A 25,204-nucleotide genomic window follows, 5' to 3' on the forward strand; every position below is an offset into this window, starting at 1 on the left:
TAAGGAGATGCTTCCTTCATTATCAACCCTACGGATTCTATGCATTCAACCCCTGGACATATACATTCTAATCAAGCATCCTAGCATTCGATCTTTCATATGCGATCCTACTTGCAACCACATTTCCGTTCTTTGTTGAGCTCTTGTGCACATAAAATCTGAGAGCAAATATATCAAGCAAGATCAATGGAGATAGGAAGAATGGAGATTCAAACCCTATTGGACATGTGATGGTATAATCTTTGTGATTTCATTTGATTTGCATTGTCTTAGGTAATCTTCATGTGTTATGGTGGATCTTTGTTGTTGTTAGGCTAGGGTTTTGTGGTTGAATTCATTTAGTCTTTCAATATTGTTGTATCCATTTTCACCATAAACAAAAATCAATGTCCCTTGGTTGATTTTCCCTTTTTGAGTGCCCTCACCTCTCGCTTTGGTTTTCCTCCTGCCAAATGGTTCCTAGACTTCCTCCTTGACTCAATGGCATTGCAACACTCGTCCAGTGAAGTCTCACAACTCTCTAATCAGGGGTTGTATGCAGTCGTTCTCGGTGCAACTATTCTTTTAGGGTCTTGGTGCAATATGCTATTTCTTGCTCCTGTGCACACGCACGGTCAAAATTTGAAATACATAGTTTATATATATGCAATGTCAACATATATTCTATATATAAAATATATATTCTATGTCAAAATATAGTTTATTTTATTTTCTTCAAAATATAATTTTTGTATGATGGCTTGTTGAGCTTATATAGTTGGCTTTCTCTTTCTTTATAATTCTTGATAATTTATATCCTATGATATGATTGAATATTATGTACATCCCTAGTGATTGTTAAAAAGGCTTATGATATGTGATGTTTAAGAATCAGTGATTGAAATACTTATCCTTGTGTATAACAAATTTTCTTCTATCCTATGATTCATTGATTGTTGGTTTAAAACACTCATTACAACTAACATGGATATGAATTATGATGTGGGTGTGGGAAACGATTGTTGAATATGAAGGAATGGTCTAGGAAATTACTCCTTAATCCAAATGAGTCATTTTCTTGTCATGGAATGTGTTAAGAGACTTTAAAAATATATGCAATCTAGTTAATATTGACACATATGAAGCATGCCAAAGGCACTTTAAAGAAATGCTATGACATAAAGAAAATTGTTTAGCTGATGTCAAGTCTTGAACCATGAGGGTAGGACAAAATAGATGCATTGGTATAAAAGGTTCCATTCAACTTGAGAAGAATGGTTTATTTGATCATTGTTGTTGAATTTCATTAATGAAAAACTTGAAGTATAAAACAGTTAAATATGCATCAATTACAGAGTTTTCTTAATACATGAACATGAGTGCTATATGTGGGGACAAATATGGCTCCCATGAGGGTCGATCCCATCATGTAGTAACAAAAGGAAATGAAATCTATGAATTCCACTATCAATTTACTGAATTGATCAATTATTTCCATCAATTCTATACATGAAGTTGTATAAAGTTACTGAATTGATGGAGCTGTTACAGTTACTCCATCAATTCTTTTAAAGTTCTATACAAGACCCAAATTTCTATCAACCCATAACAAAATACACAACGAACAAATAAAATATGCAATTTGTAGCTGGCCTTGGACTTAGAAAATTTGCTTCCATACAAAGGGCTATTTTGAGGGATGGAAGCATTTACAGTCATAGAGAATTGATGACCCCTCTAGAAGCTATGAAGCGACTTGTCTTTATAAATGCTGCTGGTTTTTTAAGGGTTAGAGGGACCGGGCAGGCAACTTCTAGGAACCATGTTATGGATCCATTAGATGATATTAGAATTCATCTAGAGTCATATGAACTAGCCAAGAAAATATCTGAGGATGTATACTATGAAGATGTAGGATAGGATATAGATGATATGGCTGAGGAAACACAAGAAATCACAATTGAACACGTCAAAAAATATCCCCATGTGTTAAAGTCCCTTGATATTGATCAATATGCTAGAAGTGTGGAACAACGGACATCCAATAAAAAGCGGGAAACTCTTGCTGACATAAAGATTGAATTGGTACATAGATTTCAAGATTGGTAAACACCATATAAAGAGCCATCCTAGGATGAGGAATTTTATCTGCTAACTGGAGAAAATGAAGAGACCCTTTCAATGGGGAAAATTGTACAAGCAACTTCCTATAGAGTCCTAAATAATTGTTGAAAAGCTACTTCCATACAAAGGGATATTTTGAGGGCTGGAAGGGTTTACAGTTGAAGAGAATTGTTGACCCCTCTAGAAGCTATAAAGTGACTTGTCTTTATAACTAGAAGCAAATATGAGTTCCTATGAATATGACAATGATATCTTTTTCAATTCTGATCATACTACATTACCTGACATGGATGCCTATAGTAACATTCCAAATGTTGAGAACATGGACACTACAAACAACAATGATACACATAATGACAATATGGACAACTTTTTCATACATTCAGCAGAAGTGGAAGACATCATTATGAATCCCCATTTCAATCGATTGGTTGAAGAAATAATGAGGAGAGATAGACAATACTTTCTACTAGTGATGGCACAAAGTGGAGCCAAGATACCTCATGATTTTGACATGTCTCAAATAATGGAAAATCGTCCTTTGCAACAACCTCACCTCAACATGGATCAAAGGAGGCCTAATAGTGGAGGCAATAGAGAACCACATATGGTGCCTAAATCACCATCATCTTTGTTTCAAAAACCAAAGGTCCCATACACACATGGTCAAGCATATGATACTCACCTTTGTAGACCATTATGGAAGTCTTATGCAGAAAAATTTGCTCAATCACATACCAATGCTAAGGATCAACCACCAAAGCAATTGGATATGCTCAAAATTTGGACACAAGGAAACCTCATGTCAAATTTGGGGGCAACACACTAGAACAAACTCATGACATTCCTATAGAGTATGGTATACATGGACAAAACAGATATGTCATTCCTCAACATGACTCTATACCAAGTGGTCCATATACGCAACATCATTATAGACCTCCTCCATATGAGCATGTGTATGATAAATATCATCCATATATGCAACATGCTCCTCCTCCAATTGGTGCCTCAAGCATGGGGTATGGTCCAAGAAGTCGGTCTCCACTGAAGAACAATTTGGAGCAACAAATCAGGGACTTACAAAAGAAAATGGAGGACATAAATACACTGAAGCCAACATACACAATGAGAGACATATGTCCTTATCCATTTGACAAGAGCATTCCAATGCCTCTATTTCCTACACACTTTGTGACACCTAAGTTCGATAAGTACAGAGGTAAAGGAGATCCTAAGGCACATATAAGATAGTTTTTCACAGCTTGCATTGAAGTGGCAGTAGAAGAGACATATTTGATGAGATTATTCCCACAAAGCTTAGGTGATCAAGATATGGAATGGTTCTCTCAACTTCCACCTGGAATTAAGTCATGGGGTGACTTAGCAGAGGCTTTTATCCAATATTTCTCCTACAAAATAGAGACAAACATATCAATCACTACTTTTTGCAACACCAAGCAAAAAGATGGAGAGTCTTTTTCATCATTTTTACAAAGATGGAGGAATCTAGCCAACAGATGCTCTTGTGAAATTCCACAAAAACAAATGGTAGAAATGTTCACCCAAAATATTAACAAAGACATTGGCTATGATCTAAGGAAAGCTTTTTTGTCCACCTTCAAGGATGTCGTTGAAAAAGGATTAGCAACAGAGAAGGTCCTAATTGAACAAGGAGTCATTAAGATATTCAAGGAAAACAAAGATGACTTTAAAGGAAAAGATAAGCCATGATTTTGGAATAAAAACAAGAACACAGTCAATGATGGTGTTGTTGATGCCAATACAATATGACCAAAAATCATTTTTTCTAGATCAAGCTCTAAAAACAATCAGGTGAATACTCAAACAACTTCCAAATCATGAATGAAGGACACTCCATTGGGAGAACCACTAGAGTCTGTTTTCAAAAAGCTAGTGGCAAACAAGGTAATCACAGTTCTAGATTTTCCTCCATATGAGCCAAAGGTTAAACTAAATTGGTGGAATGATGATGAATATTGTGAATTTCATAAGAGCAAGGGCCACAAGATAGGAAATTGCCATCGACTGAAGAACATCATACAAGATCTTATTGATAGAGGTGACATTGAGATCGAAGGACACTCATCCAATCAAGAACATGAGATGTTTAAGGAACCATTCCCAAAACATGACAAGGGAAAGTCTAAAGCCATAGATGACCAAACCAACTATACCAGAGCATCTTATAACTATGATTCAACTATCAATCACATCTCGATGGACAATTATGTCTCTACCATTATCATCAAGGATAAAACGCCTAAGAATTCTACCCAAAGACCCAAGATTGTCCTAAAAGGCATTGGATCTTCTTCCATACCTACCTCTGAATGTAATGTTACAACTCATTGAGGTAAATTCACTTTACAAGGTGCTCCAACCAAAAACACCACTTCCTCATCAACCAAGCCTGAGTATGACCTTGTAGAATAGTTGGCAAAGACACCTACGCTCATCTCCATCCTTGAGCTCTTACGCATATCCCCCGCACATAAATCTATTCTTGACAAAATATTGAGAGACACTTTTGTCCCTACTGATCTGAATGTGGACCAGTTTCAAGCCATGATGGGATACCTTTCTGTTCCACACTCCCTTACATTCACAAAAGCCGATGATGCCTTCGTAAGTCAGCCACATAACGCAGCTTTACACATTGAAGCCTTCATACACAAACATTGAATAAAATGAGTCTTGATAGATGGAGGAGTAGGTCTAAACATTTGTACATTGAGCACTATTAAGCAATTGGGATATTCTGATAAAGCTATGAATTCTACAAACAAAATTACCATCAAGGCATATGATGACGAAGAGCGTTCATCTAAAGGCACAGTCACCTTACCTCTCAGAGTTGGGCTAGTTACAAAGGATGTGGTTTGTCAAGTCCTAGAACTAGATCTCACATACAATATATTACTAGGACGTCCTTGGATTCATGAAATGAGGGTAGTCCCATCTACATATCACAAATGCATTAAGTTTCCTCACAATGGAGTTGAGATAATAGTTAATCATGATCCTAATCCATTCATATACTGCAATAACTTGAGACCAAAAACTCAAACGATCATCCCAAGTAATAGGCAAGTTGTTCCTTCTTCTGCATACATTGATCCTGAATCATTAAAACCTTTGACCTCAAAACAAGGTGAGCTTAAAGGAAAATTCCAAGACAAGGGCATGGGTGAATACCTTTGAATCAAACCATGTACTTACGACAAGTCATGAGTTCACCAAAAGAATATGGAAGACCACATCCTAATAAGTAGTTATCTATCATTATACTCAAATGGGACCCTACTATCTTTCAAAGATGGGGTGAACTGGAAGAGGAAAACTTATACAAAATGCTTTACAAAGACCCTAAAAATGATACACAAGATCACATCAACATACCATGTGAAAAGTATGGCAAAGGGTTCAAGATCCTACAAAAATTTGGGTATGATGGCAAAAGCCCTCTTGGATTAAGAAAGGAAGGCATCATTGAACCTTTACAACCTAAAGTGACATTCAAAAAGGAACACTCGAATGGACTTGGTTTCGTCACTTCCAAGGTCCACACTCAAAAGACAGAAGAAGCATTACGAATCAAAGCTGCCAAAATTCAACAAAAGTATCACTATTCCACAGACTCCAATGAATGGAAATGGGGTTTAGACAAATCCTCCAGTGACTATGAGCTCACCGAGACATTTAGAGAACCAAGTGAACCCACAGAAGAAGAGGAATTTTATAGAAAATTGAAAGTTGGTCAAGAAACAATCTCAGAGGATCCCAAGCAGTCCTTGCCTCTAGGTCCTAGGTTGAAATCACATAGAATGAGAACACCTGTCCCAGAATGCGCTACTAGTGATGATAATTTGGATTCATTCACCATCGAGACTGATGAGGAGAGTGCCAATGATGACCTTGATAACTACCTCGACATACCTGAATATAACTACATCTTCACTCTTAGCCCTGCTAACTTCGAAGACATCAAAGGCCTTCCCCTTGTTCACCATCAACTTATTGATTGGGACCATGAAGGAATTGCATAGTTTGACACATTCCAAAATGATGAAGCTTTTATTGACTACCTTGGCATATGAGATGATCTTCCCCCCGAGGACCATAAAGTGGGATACACTATAGAACTCAACAATGTGGCATATTTTGGTGAGGGTGTTGGGCCTTCCAGTCGCAAAAATATAAAAATAAAAACAAACCAAGGGTTTTATGGCGAAAACCACATTGTGGCACTGTCTGACCCCAAAAAAGTAAAAAGAAAGGACGTATCTGAGGGTGAAAACCTCTCTGAGGCACCTAAAGATGGAAGGCTCGACATTCTCCCAACATCATATGAGGAAAGGTCATCCATGTTGGTCGAGGAGACTATCAAAACAAACATTGGCACATAAGAAGTTCCACACAACATATTCCTGGCTCAATCTTTGACAGAGTCAGAAAGGTCAAAATTCATAAGTTTCTTCACAGAATGACAAATCAACTTTGCATGGTCATACGCTGATATGCCTGGATTGGATCCGGATTTGGTAATGCATCATTTGACACTTAAACCGGGTGCAAAACTAGTGAAACAAAAATTAAGAAAGATGCATCCACAAGTCGCATTATTAGTCAAAGCATAGCTTGAGAAATTATTGGATGTCGGATTCATATGCCCAATTGATTATCCCAAATGGATCTCCAACTTAGTGCCTGTCAGTAAACCAGATCGTAGTATCAGAATATGTACAAATTTCAGAGACATCAACAAAGCTTGTCTTAAGGATGATTTTCCATTACCAAATATTGACTTGATTGTCGATCTCACAGCAGGTCATGTGATGTTATCTTTGATGGATGGATTCTCTGGTTATAATCAAATAAAAATTGCATCCAAGGACCAACACAAAACAACATTCACTTGTCCTTGGGGAACTTTCTGCTGGAATGTTATGCCCTTTGGGCTAAAAAATGCAGGCGCTACATATCAAAGAGCCATAACTACTATATTTCATGATCTCATGCACGTGATTGTGGAAGATTATGTTGATGACCTCTTCGGTAAATCAATAGACAGAGATACACATTTGGACATACTTTTAGTCATCTTTGATCAGTTGGAAAAGTATAAAGTAAGATTAAACCCCAAGAAATGTGTCTTTGGAGTAACCTCTGGGAAGCTCCTAGGATTCATTGTATCAAAAAGAGGAATCGAAGCCGATCTTGCAAAAGTCAAGGCCATCCTAGAGATGCAACCACCAAGAAATATTAGTCAACTTTGATCTTTGCAAGGGAGACTCTAGTCCATACAAAGATTCATAGCACAACTTGCAGATAAGTGTAATCCTTTTCAGCACTTGCTACATAAAAATATCAAATTCAAATGGGATGATAATTGTCAACAAACTTTTCAGGCACTTAAAGATTATCTTCTGAATCCACCAGTTTTGATGCCACCAGTTTTGGACCAAACTCTATTACCATACATATCAGCTACTTCAATAGCACTAGGGGCACTCTTAGCACAACAAGTTGCTAAGGGCAAAGAAAAGGTAGTATACTATATCAGTCGCACATTGGTGGGATATGAGCTAAACTACACACCAATTGAGCATGCATGTCTTGTTGTGGTCTTTGCTTTGCATAAATTATGACATTACATGCTAACTCATAAGACTAAGTTGGTTACAAGGATCGATCCATTGAAATACCTTCTCAATAAAGCAACACTTACTAGGCGACTAGCCAAATGGGTGATGCTCCTGAGTGAATTTGACATTGAGTATGTGGATAGAAAAGCAATAAAAGGACAAGCTATCACAGATCAATTAGCAGATGCTCCCATGTTAGATGATGTTCCTCTAATTTCAGAATTTCCAGATGAATCCATTTTAACAGTGTCACATGCAAAGCCTTGGCAACTATACTTTGACAGCTCATACACATAGCATGGGGCAAGAGCTGGTATCCTCTTCATAACTCCTCAAGGGGATTCTATACCAAAATCATATTGATTATCATTTCCCTGCCAACTTAATCCCACACTTTGGGCTTACCGCACAAGCATCCGCACACCTACAGGAGCTACACCCTATTCACTTGTCTACGGCACTGAAGCTATCTTGCCTATTGAGGTTGAGTTACCCTCTTTACGAGTCTCTTTGCAAAACATTATCAGTGATGAAGACTACAGGGTCTCCCGCTTACAAGAACTTGAACTATTGGATGAATGAAGACAAACTGCTTTTAATCATCTCAAGGCTTATCAACAACGAATGAGTTGCAACTACAATCATAAAGTGAAGCCTTGCACATTTGAGGTAGGTGACTTGGTTCTCAGAGAAAATCCTAAAAATCAGCAAGATAGAGAGAAGAAGGGCAAGTTCGAACTGAATTGGCTTGGTCCCTACATTATCATAGCAGCCTATGGATCTGGTGCATATCAACTCTCAACTACAGAGGGTGAACCTTTGGAGGATCCTATAAACAACATACATCTTCGCAGGTTTTACACATAGCTCTTCAGAGTATCCTAATTCAAAAATACAAAAAAAATAAAAATAAAAATAAAATCAAAAAATTAAAAAATACAAAAAAATCATAAAACATAAAAAATTGTTACTTGGTGAAAACCTGGCAATCAGGCGCCTTGTGACACAAAAAATAAAATAAAATTTGAAAAACAGAAAAACATTTCGTCCAATGGTGAAAACCACTTCGGTGGCGCCTTGGGCAAGTACCATGGTGAAAACCCGGTCACCGATGCCATGTGTAGAGACATTGCTCCTCCCTCCTTCAGGATTCCATTTCATCCTTTCACTTTGCACACACTCACAACCTATCCATCCATAATAAACTTACCCATTCCCATCATGGCTTGTTATTGATCTACCAAAGATTGGTTAACCATTCATAATAACCCCCTTTTCCCCCTCTTTCCATCCATAATAAATCAGCTCCTATCTGTGGCTAAGGCAAATCCTACATCTAGTGATGTGAGTGGAACTGAGAGCATCGCTTGTTCTGAGGAGTACAGTTTCTTCCACTTTTCTTCAGTCTATCCGTGTGCAATCCACAATAAAGTACCATTTGTATCGCCAATCTGCAATAAAGTTCCATCTTCTTCACAATAAAGTATCAGTTTCATGGATTCAGTCAGTTTCAGATGAGACAACAACAACAATGGACTTCAACAAATCAAATCTTTCAATAGACTCAGACAACATATGGTTCAGTGCTATCTATCATTTTTGTGAAAGTAAACATTGTGACCACAATCAAATAAGACTTATACAAGTGACAAGAGACACTAAACTTGAGGACTACAGTGGATGTTGGTGTCGAGTCTTGGTTTTCTTTGATTTTATTTTCTGGTGACATGTCTTTTATCTTTTTCGGGATGTCTTTGACTAGAGATTCTATCTCCAGGATGTCTTTGACTAGAAAGGCGAGGATGGGGTATCATCACCTATTTTCTTTGCTGTCTGCGGATTGTCTCTTAGTAATGCTATGACGTGTCCAAGGATATGAGGACATTGAGAGTCTAGTGTGAACTGGGGCATTCCTTGTTGGTGACTATCTTATCTCCATGCAAACAGGTATAATGACTTTCTGGGTAGAACATATGCCTCGATTGTCATAACCTACTTGCCATAATAAAGCTCAATAATGATAATGCACAAGAAGCTCTTTCACTTTCATATCTTCTATCTTCCATCCCCGTTCTTGATTGACTTCCATCGTCCTTCTCGAGTCTGTGTAGCCTGCTATCACATGACTGAGTATAATGACACACCAAAAATATTTGCATTTCATGTAGTTGCACCTGCATTACCACATATTAAGCATTTCATACATACATATAGATATCATAATTGCATCACATCCTGCACACAACACATATTAGCACATTTTACATTGGCATGATCATATTCATCTACATTTCATACATTCACATTTGCATTGGCATAACATATAAAACATAAAAGAACAAAAAAAATATTGCATTGCATCATATACATATTTGCATCCATAACATAAAACATCTCATCACATAGAAACATACATCATAAGAACATAAGCATCACATGGGTACACATGCATATAGCTGCCGCAAAGATGAATCATCTCATATATATAATCAAAAGTGTCATGATATAATGATGTCAAAATCATATGGCTACAACCACCCGAAGGTGTCTACATCATAATACAAAATGGTACAAAACTGATACATAGGGAGCCCTCTATGGCTATGATGAACTCCCTCCCTCGGAGCTGCCTGGCCTTGATGGAGTCTGAGCCCTAGAAGGACCCACCCCAGGATCATTTCTCCTGCCCCCTCTATTTGGTGGTGGTGGCGGACCCATAACCCCACCGTTGGATGCCTGTCTCCTCTGACTCCCTTGAGTAGTTGTCGTTGTTTGTGATGGTCTACGGAAGCTCCTAGCCCGCTGCTTTAGTAGAATTGCCCCATAGTATAGGTCTCACCAATAACCTATCTCCTCTCCTACCCATAAAACATAGGTGTATCCAGCCCCTATGTCCTCTACCGCCTGCCTCCCAGCCCCCAGTGCTGTCTCAGCCTCAGTATAGTGCTAGATAGCCTAATCCCGCTCCTGCTCAGTATCCCTCAGCTATCTCCTAAGCCTAGTTGTCTCCCTCTCTAGATCCTGGATCTCATCTGCCTATCCCTGACAGATCTCCCTCAGCTCAAATAGCTCATCCTCCTCCTCCTCGACCCCCTATGCCTGCGGCTCTACCTGTGGCTCCCCCTGTACTGGTGGCTGTGCCTATGCCTTTGCCTTTGCCTATACCTGTACCTGCCTCTATCCCTATCCCTGCATCTGTCTAGGACCCTATGCTGCTAGCACCTATAGTGACAATCCACCGCGACCCCTCACCACCTGAGCCTGCCTCTCCTCTCCAACCTCTCTTTGCGGAGCCACCCTCCTCTCTCCAATTGCACCCTGCCTCCTCCATCAGCCTCTCCCCCCACCATCTCCATCATCATCCTCATCCCCCGACCATCTCCATCTATCTGATCACCTAGATCTGTCAGACATGGAAATGGATGCTCTGCCCAATATGCAGTGTACTTTGCATCCATACCTGCATCCTCAATCTCAGACCACATATCCCATGGCATGGGCACCATCTCTACCAGCTGCATCACAGCCTGAGCATATTATAATAGTGGCCTAAAGTGTGCTTGGTCTCGCATTATCCATGCATACATACCAGAACCCCATGGCATTCGCTGGATCCTACCAAACTACCTGCATACCCTGTCCACTAACTGCCTGTCCAATACATAGGGCATTTGCCCAATCAGATATCTATTCTTGAAGGTATAGGGTAGATCCACTTCATCATCCTCCCACTACTCACACTTGTGGTATGGCCTCCATATCATAGTGTCAATCTCATCGATCACTCGACACCAATGCTCCAACCTGCCAATCTATGGTTGTGAGGTAATCATATCATATAGATGAACAAAACTGCATCCATGACCCTGGCCTCTGAAATGTATCGATCGTGTGACTGGCAGATGCTCATATGCCCATACTTGTAACAATGTAACTCCGCAGCCCAATCCTACAGATCCATGATAAACAAACTGATGAAGCTCATAGTATAAGTGTGCCAACATGCACGATCCCTAGGCATATCTAGTATGCTGTGTCACTAGTGTCTCTAAGGTGCTCCCCCAACCCACAACCAACCCCCATGTCACCCTGTCTGGACACAAGAACCCACTGATCACTCCTCCTAGCACTGCTGGTAGTGCTAGTCCTGTCATTGTCATTGTGTCCTATGCCACGTGTCCAACCCTCATCTCCAGTCCTGGATCTCAGAACACTTGTCTCAATGCCTCTCTGTCTCCATCTCGATCATAGGGTATCAACTCCCCATCGATCGGTATCCGCAGTATTCTGTACACATCCTCTAAGGTGACTCTCATCTCACCCATAGGCAAATGAAAAGTGCATGTCTCTGAGTGCCACCTCTTAGCAAGTGCAGTCAGCAAACCCATGTTCGCCCAAAACTTAGGCACATACAAAATATATCTCAAACCCATAACCTCAATGGAAACCCTGTCCTCGAATGTCAACTTTGGTCGTAACCTCTGAGTCGATGGGAATCTCTCCCATGACTCCAGCATAGGCAAATACTCCTGCAGTCAAGCAAAGCAATCATGTCAGTCAAAGTGACACTCACCGTTCATCACAAAGTGTTGCTATCTATCCTAGTGACACTCACTGTTCATCACAAAGTGTTGCTATTTATCCTAGTGGTACTCCCTGTTCATCACAAAGTACTACGTGTTCTTGAACTCCCTGTTTATCACAAAGTATTGTTCATATTTGCACTCCCTATTCATCACAAAGTGTTGCTCCTATTGGTACTCCCTGTTCATCACAAAGTACTATGTCCTGGTACTCACTATTCATCACAAAGTGCCTTTATCTATCCTATCCTAAGGCGTCTGCTTGAGTGTATCCTCTTGAGTAGTTTCCTAATTGGCAACGTATGTTCTATCATAGAATTGTCAATCCTAGCCCTATCTACTATCATAGTCTTCCCTAGAGGACCTGCTTGAGTGTATCCTCTCAGTAGCTTATCCAATCGACAACGTATGTTCATCACAGAACTGCTGGTTTTCCCTAGAAGACATAAATGCACATTTTGACACAAACACACCTTCATGATATAAGCATGCTTACATACTGCATAAATGCGTCTTCTCTGCACAGACGCGCCTAAAATAGACAAATGCGCCTCTGTTCTACACAGGTCACGTGCCTATCCTGCACAAATGTGCCCACATTTCACAAACGCACCTGCACAACGCAAACATGCTCGCATCTAGCATAGATGCTTTTCCCAGCATAGATGCGCCTGACACCAATGCAGACGCGCCTAGCCAACCTAGACGCGCCTGGCACCAACGCAGACGCGCCTCCACGTTTTTGACATTTTTTGACATTATCCTAAAGAACCTTTATTGCACTACCTAGCATGCATTAATGACAACATTTATTGCGAAAAAGTATAAGGAGGTTTTGTGGTACCTACCAGCTCTCTTGCATCTGTTGGCCTCTGATATCAGTGAATGTGATTGAATCTGTGAACCAATGTCATCGCTCCTGACTGCTATTGCTCTATTCTCTCTCTACACTCTGATCTCTTGGATGTGTGGATGACAATGAGGATGTATTCCCCTCGTGGTCTATTTTATAGACTTCCCTAGCCCTCACCCTAGCCCTAGTCCTAGTCTCTCGAGTCAGTCTTCTTTATCCCGTGACTCTGTCACTCTATTCTATCCGGTTAGTCCATTCTAGCCTTTCTTTCTTATCAAGAGATTGTTTGTGATCTTTTCAGACATTTTCATCCAATCTCTCGAGGGGGAATATCATTCCCATCTTGGGGCAACTTTGTATTAGTTCATATTATTTTCTTTGAAACAACGTGACAAGCTGCATTGTCTCAAAGAGGGGCAAAATGTAGACACCTAAAATTGTCATGTCTAATTAAATAAATATCTTTATTTATTTAATTATTTAAGCCTAATTCTTCTATTAATTAAATTAATTTTTATTTATTTAATTAATTCATTAGCCTTTTCCACCCATGACACATGTCATTTATCTCTTAATTCATACACTACCTACCCTCTCATTATTTTCTTATTTTCTCTACCTACCTTCTAATCATAACCGACCATTTATCTTTTACACCTCTCAATCTTATCCCTCCATTTCTTATGGTGTCTTCTATGTAAGGAGATGATTTCTTCATTATCAAACCTTGACTAACTCAATTGCACACTCGACTACACTACACCTTTTACATGCGATCCTACTTCCAACCACATTTCCGTTCTTTGTTGAGCTCTTGTGCACATAAAATCTGAGAGCAAATATATCAAGCAAGATCAATGGAGATAGGAAGAATGGAGATTCAAACCCTATTGGACATGTGATGGTATAATCTTTGTGATTTCATTTGATTTGCATTGTCTTAGGTAATCTTCATATGTTATGGTGGATTTTTGTTGTTGTTAGGCTAGGGTTTTGTGGTTGAATTCATTTAGTCTCTCAATATAATTGTTATCCATTTTCACCATATACAACTATTTTTTATCAGTGATTTCGACGACGGGATTCACGTTGAAATTCGGATAACACCACGTCAAAAATTTCTATGCACTCGCGACATGTTTTTTTGACGAGGAGACGTCAAAATTCTGACCTTATTGCATCCTTTATCATCGTAACCTTTGTTGATGACCCTTTATTTATCATCGTAACCTTTACCGATGTATTTTAGTTTTGCCAGTGTCCATCGAGATAAGTCTTACCAATAGCCTCATTGGCTATGGGCAAGACAAGATTTCTCCATTGCCGCTAGGCGGCTTGTTTGTTTGATGAGATGTCAAAATTCTGACCTTGGTGCATCCTTTATCGTCCTAACATTTGCTGATGCATTTTATTGTTGCTAGTGTCCATCGGGATAATTCTTACCGATAGCCTCATCGGCTGTCGAGAAGACATGATTTCTCCATTTCCGATAGTGTGTGTTCTGCCGATGGACCATCTTCAAGGAGATGTCGCAATTTTGACGATTACGATGATGAAAGAGGCTACATCTTGTGACATTTTTGTCATCGCAAGTATGGACACATCGTTGGTTGTACTGTTCTGTTCGTTAGAATTTTGACCTTCCTCAACATTTAAAAAAAAAAAAAATTGACTACTTTTGTCTACATCGATAACCCTTTATCATCGTAACCTTTGCTGATGCATTTTACCTTTTGCCAGTGTCCATCAGATTAAGTCTTACTCATGCTCACTGGTTATCGACAAGACTATTTATCCATTGCTACTAATGTGTGTCCTGTCGATGGACTTAAATGATGTATGCTATCCCAATCACATGCTTCTACTTGTCGGTGTTACCATCGGGTTGACTTTTTCTGATTACAAAGGATTAATATCAGCAGCATTGATATTAGTGAGCTTACAAAGGATTAAGCGCAGTAGGTACTTCATTATCAAGAAGATAAAGATGAAATAGCTACAAGAATGCATGAGAATACTTGTCATAAGGAATCATAATAGTGTTTAAAAACCTCATTCTCACATGTGGAGAGGTTGTTGATGTTGACTTGAAGGTTGATCTATGTGAAAACAAACTGCTGCAATAAAAATTCGACGTTTTCCTTGCATTTCATGAGTGAAATATGGAGCATATTGTTGTTTTATTTCTTTATATTGATCTGCACCCATTGGAAAGTGTTTTGTGGATGTTCTGAGAATAATTTAAATTCATTTTGAAGGTTTAATCAATCATTTTGTGCACCAAAATGTTGACTGTCCTGAAGGTTGTTATTTGAAAGTTTTTATTGGATTTTGGGGTTTATTATGGATGAATGACCCATTCCACTTTTTTTTTCTACTGTGGCTTGTGGAATGGGTCCAATATGTTGTAAAATAATAGATACTAACCATATGTGTGCAGGAGAAGCATGAATGTTTGAATGGTGATCACCAAATGAGCAAGTTGTGTGTTGTGTGAGTAGGGGGTGCATGGTACCATGTATTTGATCTGAAGATTTTCCTTAATGAGGGTATGTTTTTTATGATGGAATGTTTTAAGATATGTTTAATTCAAGGTGACACAACTTATTTTTTGGTTTGGAAGTGTTTGTGGGGTTCATTTTGAGAAGGCCCTAGTTTTTGTTCCTAGAAAGGAGGGTTTATGTTTTGGGGTAACAAATGAGCATGGCTCTTTTAATGGGCATTAAAATCCTTTGTTTTGGAAGGTAACTCAAGACATTTTTTGTTTTTGGAGTCATGGTTGTAAGTTTTGTGAGTACTTTCTTTGTAAAAGTGGCCTAATTAGGCCTAGTTTTGGGGTAAAAGTCATCATTTCGTACAGTTGGTACAAAGGAGTAGCATGAGTATTTTTGATATGTTGTGTAGCTCTGAAAAGGGTATCTAAATATATTATTTTTTTCCCAAGTCTTTTGGGAAGTTTGGAAGTTAAGTAAAAAAAAAAGGGTTTGAAGACCTAATTGGGGAAATAAGCCTAGTTGGTACCTAGCTTGGGGTTTGGGTATAAAACAGTCAAGTTGGGAGTTTTAATTCTATTTAATCATGTTTTTTGGGGTATGATAAGATCCTAGGAAGTGGAAAACCAAGTTGGGAAGGTTGAAGTCAAGTTTTGGTCCCTTGAGAGGGCTTAGTGTTGAAGGGACGTAAGTTGGTAATCCTGGGGGTTAAAGTTCAAAATCAGTTGATAATTGTGTGAGGTCCCAGCCACCTAAGAAGGACCTTGGAGGAATTAAAGGGGAATCAAGCTCATACTAGGACCCAGGTAGAATTATAATTAGGATCCAGTGGTTTTAGTGAAGAATCAGTAACTTAGTTTAACTGTCAGTTTCTAGCAGTTCCACCTCCTTTTATGCATGCTCTTTCTTCAAATTCGACCCAAGATAAACTCAAAATGAACAATGAATGAACAAAATGAGGTAGTGTGTCTATTCTAAAACAAAATGAACATATGTTAAAGAATGAACAGAGAAAGTGTGTCTATTCTAGAACAAAATAAACTCACAAAACCAATGAGGCATGCATTCACTTGTAATGGGGAACTATCTCGTAAAAGCATGTTCACAACCTGCAACACTGAATATGTAACCTAGAAACAAGATGCTTAGAATCAATAAGATTAACAGTGGAGCATAATGAAATATTTAAAAGTGTGTTACCTTATTGAGCTTCTCTTTGTTTCAATTTTTTTTTTAATATTCTCTACTTAACAGGGCCAACCATGTGAAGGTGGAAGCTCATTTGGCCCCTCCCCCCCCCCTAATTGTTGGTATTCTATACTCTTATGAGAATATTTGATGTTTTTATTGATGGAAACCAACTAGAAACCATCTGGCAACCAACCGACAGACACCGACGTTGACAACAATGCATACCGACACTCAGGCCAACATGGAATAAACTTTTGTTTATTATATTTTAATATAAAAATCTTTTGTAAGACAACATGGTACATTGTAATAGACTCATATATGTATGAGATCTTATAGGTTATTTTAAATATGGCATGAGAGTTAGAGAAGAGTGAGATATGATGTATAATTTTGTATAAGGTGATATATTTGATAGCGAAGGTTTTGGTTATTGTCTGAGCTTAAACTGGTACTAAACCTGGCATATGAGATGTTGTTTTGAGCAATACATTGTATTGCATTTGATAATCCATTTTGTAGTTAGTGTGACTCTTTATTGAGAAGAGAGCTCTAGGGTGTTGGCCTCCCTGCATGTGCAGGCCCCTCATTGTAAGTAGTATTTATTCATTGGCCAGTGAGTAAATATTGTGGGTCACAAATCCCACCGAGATTTTTCCCACACCAGGTTTCCTCATTAAATATCTTGTGTTATGGCATGTTTCTATGCTATCTCTATTATTTATATTTATTGCAATAATTCTCATTTACTGATACACTACTTTGGGTTGCAAAGTTATTAATAAGTTTAAATATTTTGTCAACTAGTTAGACACTGATTCACCCCCCCTCTTAGTGTCTTTGGGACTGTCATTGAATCTAACAATTGGTATTCGAGCCTCCTCCTCTATTTTCAAAAGCCTAACAGCTTGAGGAAGATTCTGACACCGGTACAGATGGAGAACTTAAGAAAATAGTTGGAAGGAGCTCTTAAAGATGTTGATGCAGAGAAATTGAAGAATATCAAACTTGAAGATGATCTTAGGATTGCACATAAATTCATTAAAGGACTTTTGTAGAACTTTTGTATAGCACAAAGTAAAAGAAAAGAACTTCATGAGAAGATGCAGAATGATGATGAAGAAAAAGAAACTCTTAGAGACATTGCAAACAAGTTGAGACAAGAAAACAGTAATATGAAGAATGAAATGCAAGATATGACTATGAGGTTATGTAAATATATTGAAGATAGGAAGAAGAATGAAGAAGACTTGACTAGGAGACTTAATGATGTTGGAAATGAAAATCTGAGACTTAGTCATGAAAATGGTTTGTTGAAGACAGATCTGATTCACATGCAACATGATTAAACTGAGCTTATGAGACAACTTCGAATTATGGAAAATGAGTTGGCTACTGCATATAAACACAAAGACAAATTCAAGAAAAGTTTAGAGGAACTTGATGACATGCTAAAGAAATAGAAACCTAATGGAGATATTAATGGACTTGGATTTGAACATGGAGAAAGTTCTGGTACTACAAGCAATCAAGATCAGAACAAACTGGTAAGACAACCTAATGCTTATAAATTTAATGGCAAATGTTTCAATTGCAACAAATATGGTCATAGAGAAAATCAGTGTAGATTTAAAAATAATCAGAATAAGAACTCACCCACCGATCAATGTTCCAAATGCAACAAAGTTGGTCATAATTCAGAAAATTACAGAATAAATGTGAAATGCTATGTTTGTGGAAGATTTGGACATTTATCTAATCAATGCAGATCACAAACCGGTCAAGGATATGGAAAGGCTATTCAGAGGAATAATGTGACTTATTATGCATGCAACAAGATTGGACATATTGAAAAATTTTGTAGAAGAAAGAATGCACCGACAAACAATATGAGATCTATCTTGAAGGGAAAAGAGAAGGTAGAAGAAGTAAAGCAAGAATTTTCTAAATAGTGGACTAAGAAAAGAGATCAGAGAACTGATGAAATGATCTCTGCACCGGTAGAACATAGTAACTCTCTACCAATGGGAGACTCTTCATCTAACTGAGGAATAATCCCTGAGGGTATGGCAACAAATTGAAAAACATGCATTCTACCCTTGGTTGATGGTGAGAAGATACATTTATTCTTTACCGACAGGTGTGTTAAGTTTTCACTTAACCAGTGCACATTTAATGATGTTTTAGAGAATATTTTGGCTATAAAACACCAGGAAACCCTCATTTCAAATCACCAAGCATTCAAACTTTCTATGAGCATGAAATTGAGCAAAGGCATTCAAGGAAAATCTAAGAAGTGTTTTTCAAGCATTCAACAAACATTTGGATAAGAGGTATTTTTCATAATGGCTGCTTCATCTTCTGTTCTTGAATTTATTCTGAACCCTACCATTGTGGAGAATGTGAAATGCCCTAGGCCTGTATTCAAAATAATTCTCGAGATTGCAAAGCAATATGACTCTGTAGGATCTTTTTCAAAAATACCTAAGGGTGTAGCATTTGCAGAAGACCCTAGTATTTACATACATTGCAATATAGAAGACCTAGGATCTAAGGAGTTAATGAAAATGTTTAACAAGGTCATTTGTGATGAACATGGAATTGTTAAACCTAAACATAAGATTGTGGAAACTTTAGGTTTTGTGGAGATATTGAATATCCCTCAATTTCCAGAGGAAGTGGTAAGGATTTTATTGAGTAGAGCATGTAGAGAATTCTAATGGTTGGATTCTGTTTGTAAGATAACCCGACAAGCAATAAGGGCAGTTACTGGTTTACCCTCAACTGGTAGTAAACCTGATAAGACAAAGAAGATTCCCAACAAAATGGTGACAAGCCTAACCGGAGCAACATCTGACAATAGATCACTTAGAGTAAATGACATTAAGGACATTAATGTGAGATATGTAAGTATGGTCCTTGGATACAAAGCCACACATGCTAACAAACTCAATTATGTTTCTAGTCTTTGTATTTATAGTGTATATGAAATGATAAACAATAATGCTAAGATAGATGTGTGTGAATGGTTAAAAGATGAGCTTATTGATAACTTGAAAAAGATTAAGGGAGACAAAAAGGGTACTTTCCACTTTGGAAGCCTTCTGGTATGTTTGATGTAATATTTTAGCAAAGAGATCCCTGGTATTAGGAGACAAAGACTTTGGTTATGATATACCAGTAGGAAAACAACTATAGGAAGCTTTTACTGACATGGGAACTGATAGAGATAATAACATAACATATTACTTTAAAACTTTCCAATCTAAGATGAGAACTAGGGAAAGGATTCCTCATAGCATAGTTGAGAAATATGACAAGCAAATCTGTTTTGTCATTAAAAGAGATGAAACTTGGATGGTAGCAATAAGCCCTAGAACTATTTGGGTTATTGAAATGGGTTATGAGGTTGATCTACATATTTTGGAAACGTATGCAAAAGCATTGCTTGAAGCACCTAGAGAACCATCTGAGGAAATATTTGGAAGTGCTAAAATCATAGCTAGTAAAGTGTCAATGAAGAAAAATAAGAAGAAAAGAGACAAATTCATTAGGGATGCATCCAAGAAAGCATAAGAAATCAAAGAAAATATCATGAATCTTAGTGGCATATCGACTAGTGAGCTAAAAGGACTTCAATCAGAGGCACATATTTCACCGGTTGACACATCTTCTTACTGTGATGGTGGGAAGACTGATGAGTTCAAAAGAGTGGAAAAGAAAAGGAAAACCTCACTGATACCATATCCTACTCCAAATAAAAAAAGAACATTAAGGAAGAAACAATAGGTGGTTAGGGAACCAAAGAAGAAGCTTACTCCAAAGAGAAAACAGACACCGGTTACCCCTTCACTGAATGATCTACTTAATGAAGTTACATATGAGGGAAATCTATCAAATGTGAACAAGTTATATCATTCTTTCAATAACACTGATAGGGAAACTATTGAAGAAAGCATTGTTCTTAATTTAGACATTTATAAGAAAGTTTTGATTGAATTTATTGATGAGCTACTAAATGATCTCTACATGAGACTAGAAGCTAAAAGGCTATCTGTGATGAAATTAGATAAGAAATTGAAAGTTGAAGCACTCTTGGCTGTTCACCCAATTAAATCCAAAGAAGAAATAGATGAACTTATTTCTAAGGCTAACCGATCAGTATTTGCTAGTGGACACTAGCAAGTGAGCCTGATGGCTGGAAGAGTGAAGGAAATTGCAGAAGAAACAACGGATAATTGGGATATATTATTTGTAGAGAAAGAAAAAAAAGAGGAAAAGAGCAAACCCAAGAAGACATTTAAGGTTTATCAAAAGGACAAAGGTAAAGGAAAAATTGGTGGTGTTCCAAACATTAAGATTACTGACAATCTTCCACTGCCACCTTTGGATACTGCACTGGTACACTCAGAAGATCCATCGGTTATTGACACTGAAGGAATAAGACATCATGATACTAATCCTAAGCCGGAGATACTTTTTACAATAAATGTGGATACTCAAGAGGATTGTTGTGGATAAGGAAACCTCTGAAGTCAAGTTAGACAATGTTGACAATAGCAACATAGCAGAGGAACCGGTACAAACTGTTGAAACTAAGACATCAACACAAATAGAGCAACTGACACAGACTGAAAAACCTACTGAAGATAAAGGTACTAGCATAGGGCCACCAGAGATAGAGAAACTGACAGAGAAACATACTGAGGCAAAGGTGCATATGGAGACCGAGAAACCGATAATCACAGAAATATTGAAATAGTTTGAGAAACCTTTAAAGGTTGAGATGCAAACATAGACTGGTCCACCAGAAGAAAATACAAGAAAAATGGACACATCTGATGGAAGCAAAGAGGTAATAAAAATGATTGGTCAGATATCCAGCACATCTACAGGTGAATTCAGACCTGCCAATGTTTTGATTAAGTAAAAACAAGTTTTTGAAAGGAAGCCAAACCTTTTACATAATAGGAAATAGATAAAGCATTAAAGCATAATAGAACTATGCCTGATTACCCTAACAAAAAATAGTTCCCATCCCAACCAAAAAGCGAACTCAAAACACATAGAGCCACAAAAAGACAACAAAAGGATAGCAAAAGGACAACATAAAGATAAAGACAGAGACCGAGACAGCTAAATATTTTTCATGATGTCTTTTGCATGAACTACCATCTGCTTGATGTTGTCCACAAAGGTCTTCAAATCATCCAACTCGCATCCCTTGATATCACCCTGATTCCTGGTGTTGGCCCTAGTTCTCTTCTCATGACCTTTTTTCTCCATCTGGTCCTTGTCACCCTCTTTGTCTTTGATGTTATCAAATCTATTAATTAAAATATTCTTGTTGTCCATAGAGGCCTTAAGAATCTGGAAATTTTGTTCAGCAATCCTCTTCACAGTTAATTCCATCTTGTCGACTCTATTGACCAGGTTTTTCATGGTAGTTTCCAGTCCATTCATCTCTCTATTCCCTTCAATTTCCTTAACCTTCTTTTCAGTATCAAGAATTTAACCCACCATGGCTTCAATAGCTTCAACATTGTTGATCACAACCACTAATTCTTTAACATTTTCAGAAAGAGGCTTCTCGCCTATCGTTGCATTTTTTATAACATTAATATCATTCTTCATGTTGCTAATATCTTTCACAATTTTACTGAGAGTATCACAAAATCCCTTAATACTATCACTATTCCCATGACAGTCACTAGGATTTCCCCTTTGATTCTCTTGGCCTTCATTCTGCAATCCTTGAGTACTCATATCCTCACCACAACCCACATCCAGAGTCTCCTCCTCCCCCTTACCCTTCACATTGTCATTTTCTTCCTCCTCTGCATCCTCATCAGAAACTATCAAAACCTATTTTTTAACCTTGTTAGCTCCCCTGCTGGTATTCTTGTTCCTCTAGGTTTGTTTATCGGTTCCCTTTCCTTTCTTACTTTTGATGAATTTTTCCTCAAAGGACTCATCCTTGGAGTCTGAGAGATCAGAATCAACCACAATCCTCTTTCTTTTCCCCTTATTCCTCCCCTTTTTTCTAAGATCCTCTAATTCTCCTTCAGTTTCTGAATCAAAGTTGAAACCACTATCCTCACTTTCCATGTCATCATCCCTGGTATTTTTACCCCTAACTGGTTTCTCTATGGTTTTCCCTTTTAGCAATTTGTAAACTAAAACCATAAGTCCTTGATGAAGAGCATGGTCCCCCTGAGGGTCTTTCTATATTTCTATAATGGTGTGATCCATGGAACAAGCTAAATAATAGGGCAGGCTTACCTTTTCACCGTGGCGGAAGTGGCTGAATAGCACGAAATGGTGCCCGTATGCCCTGATAAATATTTCATCCAGCGTAATGTAGGTTATGGTAGCAAATAACATGAACCTCCATGGTCTACAAATGCACTTGGGGGAGTGGTAGGAGTTATCCACTTTCACCATTTTCTTCTTTTCTCCATTCGTAATAGGAAATTTGTTCATTGCCTTATCGGAGACACTACGATCTCTATAGAACTTAATGCCATCTTTCACCATCCCTGTAGCTTCTACAATAATGTCTTCATCCACCATCATCATCTGGGTGCCCACCAGAACTTTGTCATTCTTCCAATTCTTTATAAAATGTTTGGTAACTATTGGGTCTTTACCACAGAGCTTCTCCATGAAAACACTTAAGCCCCCCTCTTGTAGAATCTCCCAAACTTCTTTGTTCTTCTTCCAATCCAAACATGAGGTTGGTTCAAATATCTTTTTGCTCCCTCCCATTTTTCCTTCAAAATCACTGGAATTGCTAATCTTTACTCTCATATTTCTTCTCTGGTTTCTATTCTTGCTCTGAAAAATAACCTAGAATCTGTGCCCTGTTAATATGATAAGACTATTACATAAATGCTCATCACCACCGCTATGAACCTTCATCAAAAAAAGAGGGAAAAGCATTAGGAATTATGATTGATGATGCCACGTTGCCTCATCTGGATACGGTCTAGATCGAACAAGGATTTCGCCTCACACACAAGTTTACTCTCCCTATTAATAGTAATGATTTTCTCTGATTGGCAGGCCAGGTTGGCTGCCCAGTTAGTACATGAGTTAGCTTCCCTGTAAACTTGTGTGAAACCACACATTTCTAAGGTTTCACTTATTTTCTTCACTGCTTTAATATCATTGTTTATAGACCATGAGGGCGGGAACACCTTATTCAAACAGTTTATGATATTCAAAGAGTCACCTTCACACCATACTCTGGTACAATTGGCTTCCTTTGCAAGAACCATCCCATGATAAGCCGCCATAGCTTCAGCAACATGATTAGTTTGACTGCCAATAGGAATAAATTTAATGATTTTTCATTTTCCTCATTCATCCCTTAAAACCACACCACACCTCGCATTGTCAGGGTTACAATTTGTAGCGCCATCAAAGTTGATTTTCATCCAGCCATGCGGAGGAATTTCCCATTTCACACCTTCTTTGGGATTAGCTTGAAAGATGTCTCTTCCCTTTAATCTCCAATTATTGAAGATAATTGTTAGGCCCAATATGGAAAGCTAATGTACTGAGAGGGGAGGGGTGAATCAGTACTGAAAAACTTTTCTTGAATAATAACTTTACTGTTATGCATAAATAGAATAGTGCAGTAACATAAAATAAAGTTAAAGCAAATAGATAACAATCATACATGATTCACTCCATAACACATATATTTTGGTTACGCAGAAACTCTTGGTTAGATAGAAAAATTGCGGTGGGGATGGCACCCACAACTTCACTACTGCAATAATAAAGAGTGCTCGGTTAGAGCTACATTTTAGCTATTTCTGATAGCTTACCCTATTAGGAGTAACAAGATCTATTAGATCTACCTTGCTAGAGGATTTTACAACATTTATTTTGAATGTTGCACTTGGTTAGAGGCTTTACAATTTATAGAATTTATTAGAGTCTTTTACCCTGTTAAAGGTTTCTCTTTCAACTTCACAATATTACAATAAAATCATTACAAATATCTGCAACTTTACATCTGAAATGTTATAGCAGATTCTATGTGCTCATAATAGATTACCTTGCTTATAGCATACCTCGGTAACCCATATAGTAACTCGGTAAACCCTTCTATTTACTCTATTCTTCGACTGTTCTCTGAAAACCTTCTCGGTGACCTCTGTGTCTCTGTAACAGTCTTCTTTTTATGCATACATACACACTTAACTCATGCTGTATAAAAAACTCTTTTAAAATGGTGATCCAATTCATTTCTTCGATCTTACAAACAAGATTCCTCGAATGAATAACTAAACAAATTATTTC

The sequence above is a fragment of the Cryptomeria japonica genome, chromosome 6 (genome assembly GCF_030272615.1).
Source record: "Cryptomeria japonica chromosome 6, Sugi_1.0, whole genome shotgun sequence".
In the NCBI taxonomy this organism is placed as follows: domain Eukaryota; kingdom Viridiplantae; phylum Streptophyta; class Pinopsida; order Cupressales; family Cupressaceae; genus Cryptomeria; species Cryptomeria japonica.